Below are 13,616 nucleotides of genomic sequence, written 5' to 3'. Positions count from 1 at the left end.
TCACTTCTCACACCCTCCTCCATCTATGCAGAGAGGCTTCCTCTCCCGTGACACTGCTTTCACTAAGTTTCCAACCATCACTACACTCTGCATCCAATGGACACTTTTTCATCTTGTTGCATCATTCTGGAATACTGAATCACTGATCACTGGCTTCTTGAAGCCTAGCCCTCTTGGCTTCACATGGTGACACCCCGCCTCTTGCTTCCACTGTGCTTCTATGTCCACTCTTCAGTCTCCTGGGCAAGTTCTTCCTCTGCCCTTAAAAACTGGTGCCCCTCAGGACTCAGTCCAGGGCCGCACGTCTTCCCACTTTTCACACTGCCTCGGTGATCTTATCCCCTCCCATGCCTTCAATTAAAAATGTTATCAGTCATTTTATTTTCTTTGTTGTTCAGTTGCTCAGTTGTGTCTGACTCATTGTGACCCCATGGACTGCAGCACTCCAGGCTTCCTTGTCCTTCACTATCTCCTGGAGTTTGCTCAAACTCATGTTCATTCAGTTGGTGATGCTATCTAACCATCTTATCCTCCTGCCCTCAATCTTTCCCAGCATCAGGGTCTTTTCCAATGAGTTGGCTCTTTGCATCAAATGGTCAAAGTATTGGAACTTCAGCTTTAGTATTGATCATTTTATGTCTATTTGCTGATGACTTTGCAATCTCCAGCTCTGGAGAGTGCTGGAGACATGTAACCCCCCAGAAAACGGACTCCCTTACAAGGTATTCCTAACCTTCACCTCAACCTGATTTTCTTCCTCCCTTCCCTTTCCTGCGAACAGCATCACCACTCAGAAACTCTCCTTGCTTTCCCTGCTCTTCTTCAGTCAAAACCTGACTATCTCAATGAGACACTATCTCAAGCCTGCACTTTCCTGTTTTCACACTGCTGCTGTCCAGGTCCAAGCACTGTCATCCCTCCTTTCGATTCCTTCCACAGTCCTTTATCCTCCCTGTGCCTCCTGGATTGGATCCCTTAATCCACGTCCTCCTCACTGGAGCTATCCTCACAATTCTCACCAAACCACCCCTGACAAAAGGTTTCCACTGGTTCACCGCTGCTGATGGCAGAAAACTGCTGCCCACTCTGGATAAAAAGAAAGCAGATGCATACACCCAAACTGTGTCTGCAGTTTTAAGGGTTCATGGACACTAAGTATAGAATGTCTATTCACACGACAAAGCCCAACCCCCTTAATACACCTTCCTGACCTGAGCCCCGCCATCTCTCCACTGTGCCTCACATTCACTTTCCCCCACTGCAGCCTGCGTTCCTACACTAAACCCCTCAACTGTTCCCCCCACAACTTCTTGCCTTGTATGAACTATGCTCTCGTCCTGAGATATCCTTTAAAGGTCCTGTCCAACTGGCCGTCTCCTGTTCGAACTTCAAGATACTGTCTTCTGTGGATGTTTCTATGCTATCTCCTTGACCTCCCTGCAGTGCCTACTGTGTAGCCTACTGGGCTCTCACTGCTTTGGATGCACACTGACAACAGACTGCATAGCAGCCCTGTTTTGCTCATGTGTCTGCCCGATTCTCCTCTCCTGCCACACTCAATCAGGAGATCCCTAAGGGCAGCAGCTTGAGGGTCTTAGTCTCAGGTTCTCCAGCACTTGGTAGAGGTATCGTGAGAGCAGGCAATCAGTGCAGAATGCATGGCCAGAATCTCATAACTGCACACCACCACCTTCACCTACTGACAGAAGGGGAAATGTCCCTGGACATGCCAACTCGGTCACACACAGATGCACGTGAGCCTGTGCCCCGAGGCACCATGGTCAAAAGTGTGGCCACAGAAGTGGCTACTGAAGTGTGTCCTTTGGTCTTTCGAGATTTGCTCTGCTCTAGGACTTCCTGTCCTCCCCAGGGATAAGAATTTCTGACCCTCTACTTATACTTCCAACCCCATCTCTCCCACCTGTGTGAGGCAATGAAAAGAGCTGGGACCCTGAAGTTTGAGTCCAGTCTGAATGCTATTTTCCTAATCCATATAACGGCCATGGTAATGCCTACTATCTGTGGTTTTGTGAAAATCACAGGTGATGGAAATGGGAGCCCAGAGTTGGGCACTTTGTAGGTGCTCTCACCTGGGTTCCCAGCACCATCCCTGATGAGGGATGAAGCCTCATCCTGGCTTCAGAGTTGGAGGGTTCACTAAGACCCCTCTTCCCAGAGGTCAAGTCTGCAAAGCCTAAGGAGCTGCCACATGGAATAACAGATCAGAGGAATTGAGAACAAGAAGGGCAGAGTGAACACAGGCCTGACCAGAGAGGGGAGAGGCTCCGTGTACAGAGGTGGTGCAATGGCCAGGGTCGGGGATCTAGGCCTCGAGACTGGGGTAAGGGTCAAGGGTTAGGAACGGGTCCTGTTCATTTAATCAGTCAGTGCAGAGAAAGCAGGGTGGGCAGAGAAGATAACGGACAGTGAGGTCAATGTACTTCTTACATTCTATATTAGGGTTCTCTGCACCCAGAGACAGAATGTCAGCTGTTCGAGGGCCAGGACTGTATCTTAATCACCGTTTTGTGTAGCACAGGGCCATGGCACATGATCAGCACGTTTTCTGAATGAAAAGATGCATGAATGGTGTGAAGTAGCTCTCAGGTGAGTGATCAGCCTTGAGGAGGCATCCAGGCCCAGGCAGATGCCCCTTCTCCCAAGTTGTGCAGACCTTGGTGCCCTCCTGGTGCCATCCTGGGTCCCTGTCCAATGCAAACTCCTGCATACACCCTCACAGTGGACGCACAAAGGTGCCTCCTCATGAAGTCACAGGCCCACACAGAGCCAGGCACACAGATGCACAGACTCGAGTACGGGCAGACTGGCACACTCCATACACACACTCACACAGACAGAGGCTACTCTTACATATACAGAGATACCCTTCCTCACACATACAGAGAAGCAGGTTATCACTCACACACACGCGTTCATTCACCTGGAACCTTCCTCCATTATCCACACATGCAGGCACACGTACAGACACACACAGGCATGCCTTTGTCCACACAGACACATACACACAGAAAGACACTTTCCCATAGGCCTCACGTAGACAAGCACGCACACACGTACACACACACACACACACACACACTCACACACACCCTTCCTCTCATGGACACAGACAGACCACATTCACCCGTGCGCAGACTCTCACTGGCAGACCCACCCACACGCCGGCACGCTCTCACACACGCTGCCGGGGCACTCGTGGTCAGCTCTGCGGCTGCAGCTGTGACCTTGAGGTCCCTGAGGCCTGTCTGGACTGTGCCTCATCACTTCCTGCTCCAGGGCTTCCAGCTCCAAACTCGAACTCCAGACTCTCTCCCGAGACTGTCTCATCCTCTCTCCAACTCTCTTCTCAGCACCATCTCCCCATCTGTCCAGGGTTTCTCACTGCTTCTTCCCCAAGACTTGCTCCTCCTCCCTGTTCCTGTCTCTTTCCCTCTCCAGGTCTGTCCCACCCCTTCCCCCAGATCTGGTCTAAACCATCCATCTTGTCTGTTTTCCCAGTCTGTCCTGCCTCCTACCCAGATCTGTCTTCTTTCTCCCCCTAGACTGGTCACAGTGCTTCCCCCGCCCAGATCTCCTTGCTACATGCCCTTGCCCCGTCCCGGGCCTGTTACTCTGTCCTCTGGCTCCATCCTGCTCTCCCCCTCTAGCCCCACATCTGGGCCTCTGGAACCACAGCTGGTTCTCATTAGGAGGGGGAGGGGCGAGACTGTTCATTGGGGCCTGCAATGTGATGTCAATCCACACCCCCCCCGCCCTTCCAACACACACACACAGCCTGTGTGTCTACAGGACCTGGGAGCAGGGGGAACATGGGAGAGGAAAGAGGTGGGCTGTGGGGGAGTCGCAGGGGGACCACAAGGGAAGGGTGCTCCAGGAGGAAGCAGAGGAGTGGCCTGAGGTGCAGAGGGGAAGCAGGCTTGGGGAGCTGGCACCTCGCAGGCCTCCTCCCTCAACTTCCTGTCCCAGGGCCAGGAAGGGGCAGGGACCAGAAAGACAACAGGGTGAGGAGGGGGCTGCAAAAGGCAGATTGGCCCAGAAGGGGAGGAAGAAGAGGGTAGCCTTGGGCAAAGGGAGGTGGAGGTACAGGGCCAGGCATAAAGGAGAAAGGAAGAGAGGTGAGAGTTCTCACAGGGGATGACTGAGAGCAAGACTGGGGGAGAGTGAGTGTGTGTCGGCAAAGGAAAGAGTGAGGAGTTCACACAGAAAGGGGAGGCAAGTCAGAGACGGGAACAGCTGGGCTGGAGTGAGGGGGGGCATAAATAAAGGAAGGAGTTAGGGCTGGGGAGCGGGTGTGGGGAGCAGAAAAGAGGAGAGGAGGAGTGAAGACAGGAGGAAGAGGAGAAGGCTGACAAGTTGGCTCCCCTGGATGTCCCCTGGACAACCTCATGGATGGGCAGCTGGGCAGTGCCTGGGCCTGGCTCTGTCCCTCCCGAGGACTGGTTCCCATTAGGCACCTCAGGGAGAGGCCGGGACGGATGTGAGCAGAGAAGGCAGAAGGAAAATTTCTTTTCTGAGCTGTTAGTGTGTTGGCAATTCATAGACGGTGCCTTATTTAATCATCTTAATCATCCTAACAGCCCGGGTCAGGGAGGCGTCCCACCTTTCAGTGAGGAAACGGGCTGGGAGTGAAACAACTGTCCTGAGTTAACATACCCTTTTCTTTTTTTTTAATAAAACATTTATTTATTTAACGATTACTAATCTAGTTGCGGATTGTACCCACTCCAGTTGCATGGCTTCTCCCCCCCCTGAAAAGTTACTCTTCAGAATTAGGTTCTTATCATTTCTAGTATGTCTTTATCACTTCACTGACTTTAAAGTTATCCATTTTATTTCTCTATTTCTTGTGGTTATCTTTAAAGTTTGACCATCTAGACTTAGCTTACCAAAACCTAAAAAGTGATTATTTTTGTCCTCCTTTTGACATAGCCTTGATCTTATCCCAGGAGTATGCACTCCACACTGCCTGAGATTCACGGAGAAGGGAAAGATGGATCGAGGCAGAAATTACAGGGGAGCTGAAGGGAGAGACCTAGCAAGACAGTGGAGACCTGGAGAAGAGAACCCATGGGAGGAGGGGCACCAAGGATAAGGTGTTTGCAGCCCAGGCCAGTAGCAGTGGGACAGAGTAGACACAGAAGAAAAATGTGAGGAGGTGAGGTTGACAAGACTTGGCCACTGACCCTTCAGGAAGGGTGAGGGAATAAAAGAGCTCTAGACTGACTCCAGTTAGTGCTGGTCTGATGACCAATGTGGGGCCATTAGGATACCACAGAGGAGAGCCATTTTGGGGGTGCCTGTTGGGGTCTTCTCATGGGGATGTCCCTCACACAGATTTGCAGGTCTGGAGCTGAGGAGAGAGGTCTGTTTGGAGATATGGATTTGGACCAACCAAGGAGTAACTGAGAGCCATGGGTGCGGAGACCCATCAGCTAGGATGTGTGGAGAGAAAAAAGAGACTAGGACAGAACGCTGGGGAAGAGTAGATTCAAGGGGCAGCCAAGGAGAGCTTGATTCTTCTTGGAGAACAAAGAGGAGGCCATATCTCAGAAGTTAAGAAAACAGCATTTCAACAAGGATGGAGGAGTCAGTAGAGTCCAATGCTGCTGAGAGGCCAAGTAAGATGAAGACTGAGAAATGCCCATTGGTTTTAGCAGTAATAAGGTCATAGTGATCTTGGGGAGAATCATTTCAGGAGACTCCTAAGGGAGCAAGCCTCCTGCAATGGGAAATGACAGGGAATGAATAAAGTAGCCATAGACAAGATGTCAGCATAGATTCATCCTTCAACATGTGCTTACTGCACACCTCGAAAAGAGAGGCAATGTGTCACGGTGAGGAAGGACGGGACAGTGCCAAAGACTGGACTTGGGCCAAACCAACTCTGGGATTTCTCTCCAGCTTCTCACTTGCTAGTTATGTAACCTTTAGTGAACCATTTAAATGTTCAGTGCTTCCATTTGCTCCTTTATAAAATAGGAACAATAATAACACTACAGTGTACTTGTAGTTAGAACAGTGTGTGGCATAGAGTAGGCATTTTATAAGTGCACAAGCATGAACTATTACTACAGTGGTTAGGAAGATGGGCTCTGCTGAGTCAAATTCAGATGCTGCAGCTTTTGGTGTAATCCTGGGAAAATTGTTTAATCTTTCTAGGCCTGAGTTTTCTCTTTTGTAAAACGGGGATCAAAGTGCCTGCTTTATATAGTTGATAGGGGAGTTAAATGAAAGAATGGCACGAAAAACTTAGCATGGTGGCCTGCACACAGTGAAGGCTCAATGAATGTTGGCTGCTACTACGTGCCAGACATTCACAATAACCCCGGGGTAAGTGTTATTCTACAGGTGAGGAGACAAAAACTCAGAGCAGGTAGCAGAGGATTATCTGGAACTCAGCTCCGACAGACTCCAAAGTTAGTGCTTTCTCATCTACAACATTGCTTCTCTGCTGGAGGACCTGGAGCAGCCTGATAAAGGGTCATGGAAGTGGCCAGGCAACCAAACAGGGAAGGTGCCTGAGGAGAACTCTGGGTAGGAGAGTAATTCCAGCTCGCACACAAGGTGGATCAGAGGTGATCCAGTGACACGGCAGTTACGAGTCTAGGCTGAGGGTCAGGTGGGTGTGAGGTCAGGTGGTGAGAGGGGAAATGACCAGAGGAGGCTTGGAGGTTTCTAGAAGACAGAGGGAAAAATAGGAGGGATGGGTCCAGGGCATTCATTGATACATTTATTCAGTTAGTATCTATTGAAGACCTACAATGTGCCAAACACCATACTAAGCAGTAGAGACATAGCAGTACCTGGACAGACCACATCCCTGCCTTCATGGTGTTCACAGGTTGGGAGGCTTGGGCAGGGATGGGCAGGGCAGGGTGAGGGAGCTAGGGGTAGCGGGATGAGCAGCAAGAGCCTGGTCTTAAGGTCTAACTCTCACAAGGAGAGTCCAGGCTACACAGGAGGCTGGTGAGAAGGCAGAGAAGTTGGAGATGTAGAGGGAAGAACGAGTTTGGGGGAATGAGACGTTGAGAAGAAGAAGAGTAGTGGAGGGACTGAGATTGTGGAAGTAAAACAAACTAAATTAAGAGTTGAACATTTAATAGCCGCTTTCTTTCTCAATCCTCAAAACAACTCTACTGTTACCTCCATATTCAACTGAGGAAAGGGAAGCTCAGAGAAGCTAAGGTGATCCAGGTGACAAATGGTGTGACTGGAAAGTGTGAAGCATAGCCCTCCTTTCCTCCTTCCTTTCCTCCTTCCTCACCAAGAATATGAGAGTGTGTTCCAGGCTCTGAGAAGAAATAGCTCCCTCCATTGAGCAACTTAGACAGAAAAACATAAACAACAGGCCTGGGGGTTCTAGGTGGACTGCCAGGAAGAGATGCCCTCTCAACAGGGGACAGAGGAACTGAGAAACCCCTCCTAAGTGGCAGAGGCTTAAATGTCCAGAAGGAAGAGGATTACCTGGAAACACAGACACCAGAGCTGAAGGCAGGGGCAGGCAGCAGGAACCCAGGAAGGTGATGGGATCCAATAGCTTGAACCCATCAGAGGGGCTTTTGCTTGCAGGTGCCAGGGCATCAGAAAGTCTGATCTTACTTCTGTTACTACTGACAGAAAAAAAGAGGAAGAGGGCACAAGTATCTGGGAACCTGATACGGGAAGGGTCTGGGTGCCAGGAACAGGAGGGCACAGCGTGGTATGTGTGAGGGGGCTGTTAGCAGAAGGGGCAGCCTGTGACACCTCCTAGGAAGGGGGCCTGGTGGAGTAGAACAGATGGAGCAGAACCGAGGTTCTGTGGCCTGATAGCATGTCACAGCTTCCTCAGCTTCCACTCCCTCCAAGAACCCCAACAACCACATGGTCCAACAGATTTGGATCTGCAAATTTCTGGTGTTTATTAGATATTCGGCAGCTGAATCAAAGAGAAATAAAGTACAGACTGGGGGAGAGGAAGAGGATCCAGGAAAAGAGAAGCCCAGGTGAAAGAGAAAGAAGAGGAGAGCGTAGGGGGAGGAAGGACAACTTGTGGGGGAGGGGACTGGAAACGTCTCTACTGGGTAAGTGGGCATGTGTGGAAATGACTCTATTGTGTGGGCAGCTGAGACCAGGAGTCAGTCTTCTGAAGAGTGAATGAGAGTGAGGGAGGAGCTGTGAGGTGCCTCATTCATTCATTTGTTCATTGCCAAGCGTCTATAGAGGAACCTGGGGGATGTGAAGATGAATAACATGTAACCTTGCCATTAAGGACGCCCCAGCCCAGGCAGAGAGAGAAAAAGCAAAGAGGCAATGACAACAGTGAGACAAGAGGATTCCAAGCTGGTCTGGTGGTCAGGAGAGGGAGAGCTTGAGAAGAGAGCTGAGGATGGGACGGGGTCAGCCAGGAGACAAAGGGAGTAAAGGGCTTTTCAGGCAGAGAGCAGTATGTCTAAAGGGCCAGAAGCATGGAAGAATGCAGCGTCTTTGGAGAACGACAAGGAATTCAGCATGGCTGGGACTTGCAATGTGAGGGAACTATGGAAACAGGACAGGCTATGAGGCTGGGGAAGCTGGGGGAAGTCTGATCGTGACAGATCTCTGAAGCCTCATTAATGTAGAAGTCTCACCCAAGATAGTGTAAGGATACTAAAGAACGCAAGCAGGGAATGCTATGGCTGGATTTGCATTTTACGGAAAAGATTGGATTGGAAGAGGGAAGAGCAGACTAGAAGTAGACTTGTCTAGGGAGACAAGTTAGGAGGCTCCTGCTGTAGTTCAAGTGAAAATATGGTGAGATGGAGGCAGTAGCTGAGCCCATGGATAAAAGGGGATGGCACATCAGAGAAAGCTGGGAAGGAAGAAGAACTAAGAGGTTCTAGGTTATAGGACATGTAGAGAAGAGAGTGGCTACAGTTAATTTCTGGCTTTGTAGCTTGTTGACTGAGTGGAGACGGTGGTTTTGGGGAGGAAGGAAAGATGAGCTCAGGTCTGGGACATGTTAGGGGACTCTATAGTATGGGCTCAGTAGTAAAAATCCAAAAGGAAGCAAGTCTGCAGGTCTGGGCGTCTGAAGAGAGATCTGGAAGAAAGAGTTATTTGGGAGTCATCAGCTTACTCAGATGATAACTAAAGCCCTGGAAATGAATGCGATAGATCACCCAGAGGGGTGTATACAGTGAGATAAGAAGGTCCAAGTCAGACCTCTAATAAATCATAACACTTAGGGGTCACTCAATCACACAGCATGCATGCATGCTCAGTCGCTCAGTCGTGTCCAGTCTTTGCGACCTCATGGACTGTCGCCTGCCAGGCTCTTCTGTCCATGGGTTCTTCCAGGCAATAATACTGAAGTGGTTTGCCATTTTCTCCTCCAGGGGATCTTCCTGACTCAGGGATCAAACCCATATCTTCTGTGTCTCCTGTATTGGCAGGCGGATTCTTTACCACTAGCGCCACTTGGGAAGCCCTAGGTGCCACCCAAAGGAGCCCCCAAAGTAGACAGAGAAGGAACAGTCAGGAGGTGTTTTGAGAGAGGGATGCACAGATCCCACCCTACTGTATCATCATCTGTTTATTTGCCTGTCTCCTTTGCCGAGGGTAGGAACAGTGTCTTCCATCATCATATTCCCAGCACCTAGCAGTGTGGTTGGGACATGAGAGCTCATCGAATGTTGACAGAATAAAATAGTGGTTCAAAAGGCATAAGACACGAATGATTCAAAGAGGAAATAACAGTCAACAATGTTGGACCCTTCCAAGAGGTCAAGCAGTTGAGGACTTTTGAAAAAAGCCCCTAAATTTGGCAAACGAGAAGTCATGTTATCTTAGGGAGAGCAGTTACATAGATGGGGCAGGAATAAATGGGAAGTCAGGAGGTGGGAACAGTTTGGTGCAGAAGAGCTTTTCACAAAACACGGCAGTGAAGCAAAGCGAGAGAGCGTCTTAGATAGTCAGGTATTTCAGAGTGCAGGAAAGTAGGAGAGCCTGGAGGCTCTTCATGTGCTCATAGGAGGAACGAGTGCACAGGGAGAAACCAGACACATGGATAAGACTCAAGATTACTTCGTTGAGTGAGGTCTCCCCTGAGGCTGAAGTGGATGGGATCTGCAACAGTTGAGGGAATTCAAACTGGATGGCCTCAACTTTCCGGGTGGCTGACAGACCAGGTCTGTCTGTTGTGTCTGCTCTTCCTTCCTTCCTCCCTCTCCTTCAGCCCCCGTATCCATTCTGTCACTGAGTCCTTCTGACCCCACTGCTTAAAGCATTCTTGAAGCTACCTACTATCTCGACCTCTACTGCCATTCTTCCAGTTCAGCCCAGCATTATCCCCTCCTGGGTTCCTACAACAGCCAGCTATCCCCTTCCTTTCAGATGCCTCCCTCTAGTCTCCACACTGCTGTCAGAGTGGTCTCTGTAAGACAAATCTGATCATATCACACCACAGCTTCAAATGATTCGGTGACTTTCAATTCTCCCCGGGTTCAGGAAGCAATCATGTGACCTAGAAAGCACACAACCTAACTAACCCTTTCTCACCTCTCCCAGACTCTCTGACCCACCCTCACGTCGTGCTATCAGTGCCAGGCTCATTGGATTGCTTTTCCCCTCAGACATACAATACTTTCTTAATGTGGGTTTTCCAGTGCTGCTCCATTGGTTTGGCATACTCTCCACATGCTCCACCTCACCGCCACCTCTCCTTTGCTTGGTAGCCTCTTACTTATCTATCAAGCATAAGCTTCAATGCCACTTCCTTCCCAAACCCTCGTCTAGTTCCCCTTCAAGGGCTCAGGTTGGCCTGCTACGTGCTGCCACATCACCGTGCTCACCCCATGGCCTGTAAGCTCCATAAGGGCAAGGACCACATCTATTTTGTTCACCCTTGTAATGCTAGCATCTATCACACTGCTTGGCACACAGTAGGTGCTTAATAGGTGTTTGCAGAATAAATGATCCAGTGGGTTGACTAATTAATCTGCTGAAGACAATGAGGGATGTAAGGTGAAGGGATGTAAAAAACTAGAAAATATTTCATCTATTTGTTTATTTATGGAGGGCCCAGTTGAGGGTGCAATTTATAGAAGCATGAATTTATAGAAGCATCACTTGGTGTGGTTGGGAAATGATTCCAGCTGGGTTGAGACTTTGTGGGACGGGTGGTCTAAAGACAATAACAAAGGAACAGAGCGGTCAAAGAGTGGGTGAAGTGATGGTCTTGGACATATAAACTGGAAGGAGAGTATAAAGCCAGAAAGAGAAGATTAGGAAAAAGCAAAAAGGTTAAGGGCAAGGGATCACTGTGAGGTTGAAGGGTAAGTGGAATGGGAGTGAGGGCATCAGGGAGCTCAAAGGACTCAGGAGGCTGTGGGCAGAGTGGAATGCAGGTACAGAATTTCAGAGACAGACCAGTTGCACTGAGTGGTCCTGGGAGAGGAGATGGCAATAGGAGCTGAAGAACTCAAGACTGTGAGGCTGCACTTGGAGGGACACTTAGAACCATGGCAGGGTACGGGGTGAGGGAAAGATTGATCTAAGTCCCCAAGTTTTCAAGGAACCAGAGGGTAACCCTGGGAGGTCTATGGGTGAGAAGACTTGGTGTGAGCATCATAAGTTAATGGGAGTTTATTCAGCAGTTGGGACTGCTCAGTCTGTGGCGTGTGCATGACACCTAAAAGTTTTTCTTATGGGATGTACAAAAAGGTGTTGGTAAGAGTGACTGCAACACAGCATCCCATTACTGTCAGGTCTCTGAGACACCTGCTATGTACAGACAGCCCTGAAGTACAACCTAGATGTTGGTGGGCTGTGACAGGTTCCCAGTGGATGCATGTTGCTCCGGCAGTGTCTCAGGAAAGGTGCTGGCAGCAACCGTATCTCCCTTGCTGTGTGCTGGCTTTGACAGAGTCCCGTGTTGGCTGCACCATTTCTGCTGTGGGTGTGCACTGTTCTCAGAGCACCTTCTGTAAACGTATGTTGGCTCTGTCAGTGCTTCCGAGGGGCATGTGATGGCTGTGAAGGCATCTCTTGTGGATGTGTGCTGCCTGTGACTGTGTCCCCTGTGGGTATTTGAGGAGTTGACATTAGCAACAATATTTTTCTGGCCTATGACCCCGTGGCTGCGGGCCCAGCCCACGCCACACTGAGTTCATTGTGCTTCTGGACCTCCCCTTCCCCACCCCCTCCACGTGGGCTGAGGCTGGTGGTGACCTCCCTCTGTCCCCTGTGTGGGATTCTGATCTAGGCATCCTGGACCCAAACTCAACAGTCTGGGTGACAGGCTTCCAGCTTGGGCTTGGCCTGTCTCTTCCCTGTTTCTCTTTACTTCTCCCTCCTCAGTTTCTTTGTCTCAGTTTGTCTGTCACACACCCATCCTCCACATTCTGACACATGGCTCCCACAGAGGCGGGCAACACACACACACACACACACACACACACACACACACACACACCCACACTCCCTCACAAGGACTCGTTCACCAGACACACACTCACTCTGACCCACACCCCATCATAGTGACACGCACGTACACACGGCCAGACACATACACGCAGACACACAACTTCCCAGTGACACGCACTGACTCACACTAGGCGATGCACTCGCGCTCACACTCACACTCGGAGGAACACACACACACCCTGCCCACACCCCCGGCACACTCACGCCGCCACACACCCGACGCGATGACACACGCAGCACAAAGACCCCCAGCCCTGCCCCCACGTTCACGTTCACGCTAGCCCTCATCCCGCAGGCCCAGGCCCCCCCTCCCCCATTGTCTCCGGCTCAGAACAAAGCCCCCGGCTCGGTCGCCGCCACCGCCGCCCGGGAGAGGCCGGCGGGCCGGCGGGCGCGGCCGGACGGGCCGGGCAGCCGCGGGCACTAACCTCCGCGCCGCGCGGGCTCCCTCGCCCGGTCCTGGGGCGCCGTCCGGCGCGGTCAGCCCCCCGGGCAGCGCCCGCCCGTGCGGGGCCTGGGGCTGCGCATCTTCCGCCGCCGCTGTCTCTCAGTCCGCGAGCAGCTCCCGGCGACCGGCCGTCGGTCCGCGCGCCCCCGCCCGTCGATCGGTCCGTCCGCCGCCGCCGCCGGGGCGCCGCCTCCTCCACAGCCGCCCCGCGGAGGATGCGAGATTCGCCGCCGCGGCCCCGCGCCCCCTCCCCTCCCCTCCCTTCCCCTCCCCCGCCCTCCGCGCGGTAACCCGAACCCCCGCCCCTCCGCCCGCGAGCCCCCGCCTCCGCCCCCACCCGCTCTCCGCGCCGCTGCCCCCCCAGCCAGTCCTCCCTCCGCCCCTCGACTTCCCGGCCCCATCCCCGGCCGGATCCGGCCCCAGCGCCGCCCCGCGTCCCCGCTCCCTTCCCTTCTCCCGGTCCAACCGCCCGGTCCCCCTTCCCCGTCCCGTTCTCCGCATCCCCTCTCTGAGTCCCAGTCTCCTTCTCGTCCTGCTCTTCCATCTTCTTTCCCGCCCCCTATTCCGCCACCGTCCCCTCTTCTCCCTCACTGTTCTATTCTCCTCCCCTGCGAACCCTTTTCTCCCCGTTCCCCTCTCCCTTCTTCCCATCGTCTTCTTCTCGTTCCATCTCTCCGTTCTTTCCTCTCCAGACCCTTATCCTCCA

At 51.8% G+C, this 13,616-nt stretch overlaps 1 protein-coding gene across 1 annotated transcript in view; it reads right to left on the bottom strand.

Annotated features, from left to right (window-relative positions):
- The window catches only part of DCHS1 (dachsous cadherin-related 1), a 36,719-nt gene extending 23,553 nt beyond the window's left edge, over positions 1–13,166 (bottom strand). Inside the window, exon 1 of the mRNA XM_002693149.6 lies at positions 12,891–13,166. The gene's annotated coding sequence lies outside the window, so the exon portion shown is untranslated. The remainder of the gene's footprint in view (positions 1–12,890) is intronic.
- Positions 13,167–13,616: the final 450 nt, after the last annotated feature.

This window comes from Bos taurus, chromosome 15, assembly GCF_002263795.3.
Source record: "Bos taurus isolate L1 Dominette 01449 registration number 42190680 breed Hereford chromosome 15, ARS-UCD2.0, whole genome shotgun sequence".
Classification (NCBI taxonomy): Eukaryota; Metazoa; Chordata; class Mammalia; order Artiodactyla; family Bovidae; genus Bos; species Bos taurus.
The sequence above is the reverse complement of the archived record's forward strand: the minus strand, read 5'-3'. Positions and strand labels throughout refer to the sequence as shown.